Raw genomic sequence first — 8,333 nt, 5'->3', positions numbered from 1 at the left:
ACTTCTCTGATATTTTAAAAATGCAAGAAATTTCAGTAACTTCAAGTATTCACACCTAAAATATCAGTATCACAATGCATAAAGGATCAACTGAATGCAGCAGTGCTCAGGCAAAGCGGCCCCATTCTGGCCAGGATCCAGTTATTTTCATGGAGGCTGAACAGCAAGGGATGAGATTTCTGAAGCCTGTTGGCAATGAACAGAACAATGTCATTTAACCCTTTGAACTACTCTGCAACAGTAACTTCTTCCAGAACAGCTGGATGACATTTGGTGTCTTTAGTTATTGACAGGGGAGAGAAAAGTAGTTAGACTCTTTTTCCCTCAGTTACATACAAATAGTAAAAATACCTTAGGCTTGGTAAAACTACAGTTTCATTTTGTGCAAGCATGAGAGCTATTTTATGAGTTTGGTTGGGTTTTTTTAAATGTTAATTTAGGTTAAACACTGAAAAAAAATCTGAATCTGGAATGAAGAATCTGTTGACTTAGTCATTTGGGTACTACCCTCTGGAACAGAAGATGTCCAGGGATAAACTTTTAAACTGATCAGATACAAAAACCTCAAATCAGATCATTTTAGATTTAATTGTATTGACAATGTTAGAGCAAATTTAGAAGTTCTGTATTCCAAGGGTTCAAGTCAGCCATAGAATTTATCAGACTGTTAAGGGGAATCCCACACTACAGTCTGAGGATACAAACCCCACAGACAGTAACAGTGAACGTGGCTTGCCCAAAATCCCTTTGAACTGCCTATGGACACACAGGAACGAAGACACAGCTTGTTTATCTCTCCTCTAATGTGGAAAAGACCACACCTAAATGAAAAAATTTCCATTTATTATTACTGGTAAAAAGCTGAAGCTGGAATGTTTAAAAAAGGTGAGTATGAAAAGATTCTGTATGGGGTTTTATCCACAAGACATCCGAGTCTAGACCTACTGGAGTTAATAAAGAGTGAAGTTTTTGGGGTGTTTTTAATCCAGAAGGTCTACTAACAAACTGAAATGCTAAAATTCAAGCACATGAATTGTCAGATTTTGCTTTTCAGTTTGCTCTGATTGTGGGTTTTATGGAAGAGTTCTCAAAAAAAAAATTGCAAAATTTAAATATTCTACTTCAATTTCTTCATTCACCAGAAATTATTATACCTTAATAACAGCTCTTTTTTAAGCTCTTACACATTCTGATTTGGAGAGAAGATATTCCTATTCAAGCAAGGGCAAACAAAAAGTGCACAAGCAAATGAGTTTTCCAGGCTGAAAAAGTATTAGTGTGTTCCTTACATAAGGCAACAGTGTCAGTGAAGTTAGGTTGCACAAAATGACAACTAATTTTGTGATGGTAAGGCTTCACAATCATTAACCCTGCTTGTGTTTTTCTCTGCTCCTGCTCTGAGATACAGAGTTTTGGAACAAAATAAAAGTTACTTGCCTATCCATCAACAGTGATAATTAGTTTTCAGAGATTTTGACTTACACCCTCACCTTTTTTTTTTTTTAAGATGTATACTTCACGATGCCATTTTTACTTGAATCAGAGGTAGACTAAACCTGCCCTTTTTTACACAATATTCCATTTTGTTGATAGATTTGTGAGGCGAGGACATCATAAATCCTAAGTATCCTCTGGCAGCACTTGCTGGTACTCAAAATTATGTAATAACCCCTTAGCATCAAATTTAAGAATCCATTAATTTCTTTACATTTTTCAGGAAATGTTAATACAGTTATAAAGAATTAGTGTTAAGAAAGCGCACAAGGAAGGATGAAGAGGCTGAGTAACAGAATGCGCCACCACCTGGAAACTGCCAAAAGGAGAAATTCAAGTTTCTTGATGAATTCATGACTGATATACCCACAACTTCAGAGATCCTACAGCACATCCCTCACAAGTAAAACTCTGCATTCTTATGAGACTGGTTAGTTGAGATTTTTGAGATGGAACTAACCTGAATATTCATTACTAGATGCATGAATTCTGCCATTTTTTTCTGGCATCCAAGTAACTCAGAAATTGCTACATGATTAGAGAGTGCAGGCATTATGCTGGAACCAGCAAGTTTGATATATAAGCGACACAAATGCTGTGGATGGGTGTGTTGCCAGTAGTTCAAGCCAGAAGACAGTGAATCAAAGCACATAAATAAAGTCTAATATGAAAACTAGAGACTTCAAGCAGGCCTGAATCAGGCAGATGAAGGCAGCAGAGATGTTGAATTTTTCATTACTTTCTCCTTCATGTTCAACTTGGGTTTTTCTGAGTGATACCCCCCAGTCCTTTTATAGCACTTCCCAGTTTTGATGGGGGAGGGAGAGAAAGATAGATAATGACAGAAATTATGACAACATTTATTCTCTTAACACAGCAGAATTGGACAGAGTTTTTAAAAGCCTGTATGCAGGAGGAAACAAATATCTTTGAAGAATGCAAACCTAAGTATTAATCTTGACATTAACCTTCCATGTGAGATTTTATACTGCACTTGCACATAAAAACAGTTTTGAAATGTGACCCTCACATATGCATTGTCGTTCTATTTCCAAATGGACAGTTAACAGTCAGGGCTATTCAAACTCAAAAACATTATTTTGCATAGTGCTTAACTGGATATTTGTAAATCCTTCAGGTAGCTGAAAAATTTTAGGAAAAGAGTGGCTACACCATCTTTTATCTACCTTACACTAAACATTCCTGGAGAGTGTTTAAAATACATGCCCTATACAAAGGACATTAACACTATCTTCATAGAAGTGCCAGAAGTGACAGTAAGACAAAGTTCATGCCACTGCACAGCTCCCAAAGCCAAGAGCATTCTCTTTTCCATCTCAGAATGTTCCTGATGACTTTAACCTACAGATTAAAACATATCAACTATAAATTAAAGTGTTACTAGAACTCATTTTCCTGCATTAGATCGTTCTTCTTTCCATATTAGGAAATAGCATGTCAAGAAACCCCTACAAACTCTATTTTAGGAGCAGCTTATCTGTGTTTTTCTTTTTCATAGGCAAGTGTGAATGTGCTCCACACCCAAAAATTATGCAGTTTCCTACTTCTGGGTAAACCTCAAGGGTCAGGTACACCCACGTGGTAACAGATGAAACCCCATGAGAAAACCATCTTCCTGACTGTGCTGTCTCCCTTGTCAGGCAAGTATTACTCAACTGAACATGGCTGCATAAATTAACATCATGTAAACCCAGAATTTCTCTTCCAGCTCAGATTCTCATTGTTTCCACCTGACAGTGGCAAAAAGTTGTTATTTACTCTCCTCTGCAGGGTTTCAGAATTATATCTGGAGAGAAAAGCAGCGGCCCAGTTTCTCTAGTCACTGCAAACCATGTAAACACGGTGTTTATTGGCCATTTTAGTGAAGCCACTTTCAGAATCAGAAGCAGCCCAGACTTGAACATTTCAGAAATCTCAGCCATTCACACTTTCTACTAGATCTACTTCTTTACTTTTGAACCAGGACCTTCCTGGTCTGCAGAGGGTTACGTTACTTGGTTGAAGATGGAACAGAACAAAGCAGCATACACAAAACACAGAGGGACAGGCACCAACCATGGCCCAGAGGTTCTGTTTGCATTGCAGGAGGACAAGAACCAGAATGGCTGTTGAGCTCACACACCACAGCCCAGATAAACTGACACAACAACTCACCCTCTGCTGGTACAGAAAGGCTGGCTTCCCTGCAGAGGCCAGGCTGGATGTATTTACATTTTGGGTGTTTTCAGCCATGACTCCAAAACCCCAGGAGAGGCACATCAGCTCTCCCACCTCTCTTCCACACACACAGCTTTGAGAGCACCAGTCCCAAGCACACAAGACCTGTTAGGGTTCATCCCCAAGCATTACTTAAAGACAGACACGCACACCATTGGGCACGGCTTTAATGTTCTACAAAACTAATTTTAAATTGTTACTAAACCCAAAAGAACACAACTGAAATTGTGCTTCTGGGCATTGTGGACTTACTGAACTCAAGTCCCAGTGTAAAACATGAAAGGCTTCTGTTCGACACATAACCCTGCTTCCAGATCATAGACGGATAACGTTCATTTTAAAGACTGTCTCTAGGCAGGGATTATTTTATTTGACAAACATTTGAAGATTAATAGGAAAAAATCCAGTGTTTTTACATATCTATCTTGTTATTAGTTGTTTTAAAACAAACTCCACTGGCTCTAATATCACCTTTATTGTTTTTTATTCAGATCTCTATCCAAGCAACAGCTACCCTATCCATAGACAGGATGTACTCTCACCACCACCAATACCCAGAAAACTTCTAAAAATACAGTACCAGTACTCCTGTTTATGTTTGACTAGTAGTGACCAGAGACTTTTCCCCACTGTGTTCTAAAAATCACACCCTGCCAGCATAGGGCTTACAATTCCAGAAACAGAAATTTAAGTTAAAATAATGAACATCAAGGATACAAAGATGTGTCAAATCAGTTGGGAGTCAGATCCTGAATAATTCACACTGCACTAAGTACTTTCATTCCCGACCCAAGCCGTAAAATGAACTCTTTCTAGAAACCCAACTGCCGCTGTTTTATTGCCAAAATATGCATGTGCAGTCCTTTCAAGTTCACTGAGAGGCTTCTGGCATCAAAAATTGCAAAGCACCATGACATGTATGCAGCATTCAAAGCCAGAACTCTAAACCCAGCTTTTAAAGCGATTTCCCGAACAGCGTGCAGCTGGATTCAGGCCAGCAGCTTCTGCCCATGTGAAGCCCAAGTGATCTCAACAAAACCTTAGAAATTGGTAAGCAGCTCTCCAAGGAGAGGAGCCAAACAACTGTGTCAAATGGAAACAATAATCACTTGCATTAAAGCTGAACTGTGGTATTTGTTTTTACAACAGTTGTATTTTATATGTAGAAAAATGCACTCCATAAGTCTTGCTTTCCATTTAGTCTAAGTGCACCCTGCTCTCTCCAGAGCACAGTATTATTCTCACTCTTCCTTGTGGGAAGCCATCTCCACACTGGGCTGGCCACAAGGCTGAGTCTACACATGTGTGTGTGGCCGTGCTGGGAGCTGCCAGACAGAGCAGGGGAGGGAACATGAAAACAAGCCCTGCCAATCCAAACCTGCGATCACATCTGCTCAACACAAGCTCCTGCCCCCAAGGGATTTCCAGAGGATCTAACACGCCCACAAACTAAGTGCATATTAGGCCCCAAGCAACTCCCACTCTGTCAGAGTTGTTCAGTAACAAAGCATCTAACAAAGCTTATGAAACACAACAGAAATCTTTCCAAAAGGTATTCTGTAGGGTCCCATGATTAATGACATTTACTATCCCATTTTTAACAGTTACCTTTCTATGCATATCCAGAAACCAGTATACTCTATGAAGTCTGTCCCAGAAGTCCCCACACAAGATATATATAATTTACACTGGCCACTCAACTTCACCTTCTTTGAAGGTAGAAATTAGAAGATCCAGATCCAGATCCAGTTTTCTCTTTTTTTTAACTAAAACAAGCCCAGCAATTCTAATGTTCAAATATAAAGCCTGATGTTTATTCAGTCAAGTGCCCTGATTCCATTAGGAAGAGATTCTGTAGTGTTCTTTTTTGTATACAAGGACTTTCTGTAGCTGTCAGAGTCAAAACCATTTGGGGTTTTATAAGCAAAAGTCAAAACTTTGTCTAAAGGGGCAAAAACTCTCAAACTCATACTAGTAGTTTAACTCTCAAAATATCCTGATTAACTATGGCCTGTGCGCAGTTTTAAGAACAGAATAACACACAGGCACTTGCAACACTGTAACAATTTATGCTTTACACCATGACAAAAGTTACATATGTTCTAACATTCCAAGCATAGCTGATATAAAATGTATAATCTTATTTTGCACTGTGCTAAGCTCTTGAGTGTAACAATACTTCATAGCAGAAAGTCCCATGGGCTAAGATAGAATGTGACTTTTTTTAAGGTGTGCAAACATAATATGTGTAAAAAAATCTTACAGAAATCCCTGGCGTAAGGCAATCCAGATTTTTAAACCTGTTTTTGACCTTCCTGGATCAACATATTTTTCTATTTCCTTCAGTTTTTCTCATCTGTCTTCTCCAAACTAAACCAACCTTCATCTTCTATCCTTCGTCATACTTGCTCACTATTTTATTTCCTATTAGTACCAGACACTACAGAATTTCATAAATCTATCAGCTAATAACAGACAGATAATATTTCATTTTCCCCCTTTTAATCTCCTGAACTTCTATCAACATTGATAAAATTCAGATGGTTTTATGAAGATATCCAATGACACACAATAGCAATATATCTCACTAACTTAAATTATTCTTACTTATAGGTCTCTTATCAGCCTTACCCCTGAACTTTCTTGATGTCATCCTTAAGTTCCCTGATCTCCTCCAAGTCTCAAGCAAGCTACACAAGACTTAGCTCAAATTAACTTGTTTCCATTTTCTAGAACTTCTATAACCTAGGAAGAAATCGATGGCAACAAAAGCCAACCCACTTAGTGCAGGTGCTACAGACCCCACCCTCCCCACAAGCCACACCTCAACATCTTTTCCCAGGGACTCTGATCTAAACCAGCATGTCCTGGAAAGGAGATACACACACTGTTCTTTGGGAGAAGAGAGGGAAACGAGATTTGTCTGATTCATCCTTCAAAGATCAAACTGCACAGCAACATGAACCTTCACTTCATAAAACAGTTAAGATTTTATGTGTTTGTGAGGCACAGTGTCAATATGAAAAATTACCTCTAAGGACAGTCACTTTTTAAAAAAGTGGCACCAGCTAACAAGACAGAATATTAAAAAAAAGTTGACATGACTCTCATGAAACAAGAGACCAAAATGCCAGAGCTAAACATGCTTCTGAAAACACAAATTATTTCAACATTGACGGCATCCCTTTTCAGAACTAGCTATAGCATAGGCCACATCTGCAGGGAATGCTATTCTAGAGCACACAATAAATAAAAGATTATTTCAGTTTAAGACAACTGAGCAATACTCCACTTCAATTTTGACAGATAAAAGGACTAAAAAGAAAAAAAAGTCCAGAAATTAATATACAGCCAGCTTTCTGTATATTAATTTCTAGATTTTTTTCTTTTTAGTCCTTTTTCTTCTCTCTGAGGTTTAACAGTATATTATCAGTTAACAAACATATTACCTGGTTCACCAGAAGAAGGAAACTGTTAAGTTTCCAATGTCATGTGCATTAAACAAATTAGAAGAAAATAACTGTTTGACTTTTCAATAATTATTTCTATTACTCCAAGGCAATAACACTATTTATTTTAATCTGACACCTTTTCAGTTACCATGACAAATTCAATACAGTCTAATTGAAAAACATACTTCAAGAATAAAAAGTCAAGACAATCACCTTGTAGAGTTTTCTTATGGCACACAGATTAATACATGCTTTCAAAATGCCAGTATTTATAAACAAATTCTCTTCATTAGAAGAGCCTTGAGATGACATCTGATAAGTCATCCATGCTCTGGAGACAACTGACCAACAGTTTCAGACTTTGGACTTTTTCTTTTAATACATAAGACTCTCTAGTCCACACCTGTTCCACAATAAATGACAAGACAGAATGTCTAAATAATAAAACAGGTTAAATGCAATTTACTCAATATTCACATAACAATGAACACTTACTCAAGCTTTAAAATATTAACTATTATTTAACTGTCAATCACTGTTCTCCCAAAATTGTATTTAGGGATGTAACTTAGCTAACACTAACACTTAAACATGTGCAAAGTACCATTTATGTCATTGACATTATAACCATGTAATTATTTACCATTCATACTAATTACTATGTGTAAATACAGCAATTTAAAGGGATAAGATCTGGTTCTTAGTCTTCTACACTAGTTTTGAAAATACTAGAATACTGTTAAATTTATGAATAAAGAAAAATCATCCTAGCACACAGAGAGGGCTAGACACTGCTTTGGCAATTATTTAGACCAAAAAATCAACAGGAAATTCAACCAACAGCTGAAGGGAAGTCAATAAAACACGTTAAGCACTGTCAGGAAGGAACCTTTCAAACATCATTAAATTTCTAACCTGTCCTATCCAAACTACTTTCCATGCTTGAACTTCCTTCCTAAAATGAAGCTTTCTAGATGAACATTTAGAACAAATAAGTAACAGAGATGGAGAAGAGAAAAACACAAAGCAGTTACTGTATTTCTGCACGTATAAAAACCACATCCAGTAATACAAGCTACTGATATAGATAAAACAATTGCCCAAATGAGTGTTTACAAGTTCCCTCCTGGGTCTGAAATACCTCAGCAG

This window comes from Geospiza fortis, unplaced genomic scaffold, assembly GCF_000277835.1.
Source record: "Geospiza fortis unplaced genomic scaffold, GeoFor_1.0 scaffold147, whole genome shotgun sequence".
NCBI lineage: Eukaryota > Metazoa > Chordata > Aves > Passeriformes > Thraupidae > Geospiza > Geospiza fortis.
The sequence above is the reverse complement of the archived record's forward strand: the minus strand, read 5'-3'. Positions refer to the sequence as shown.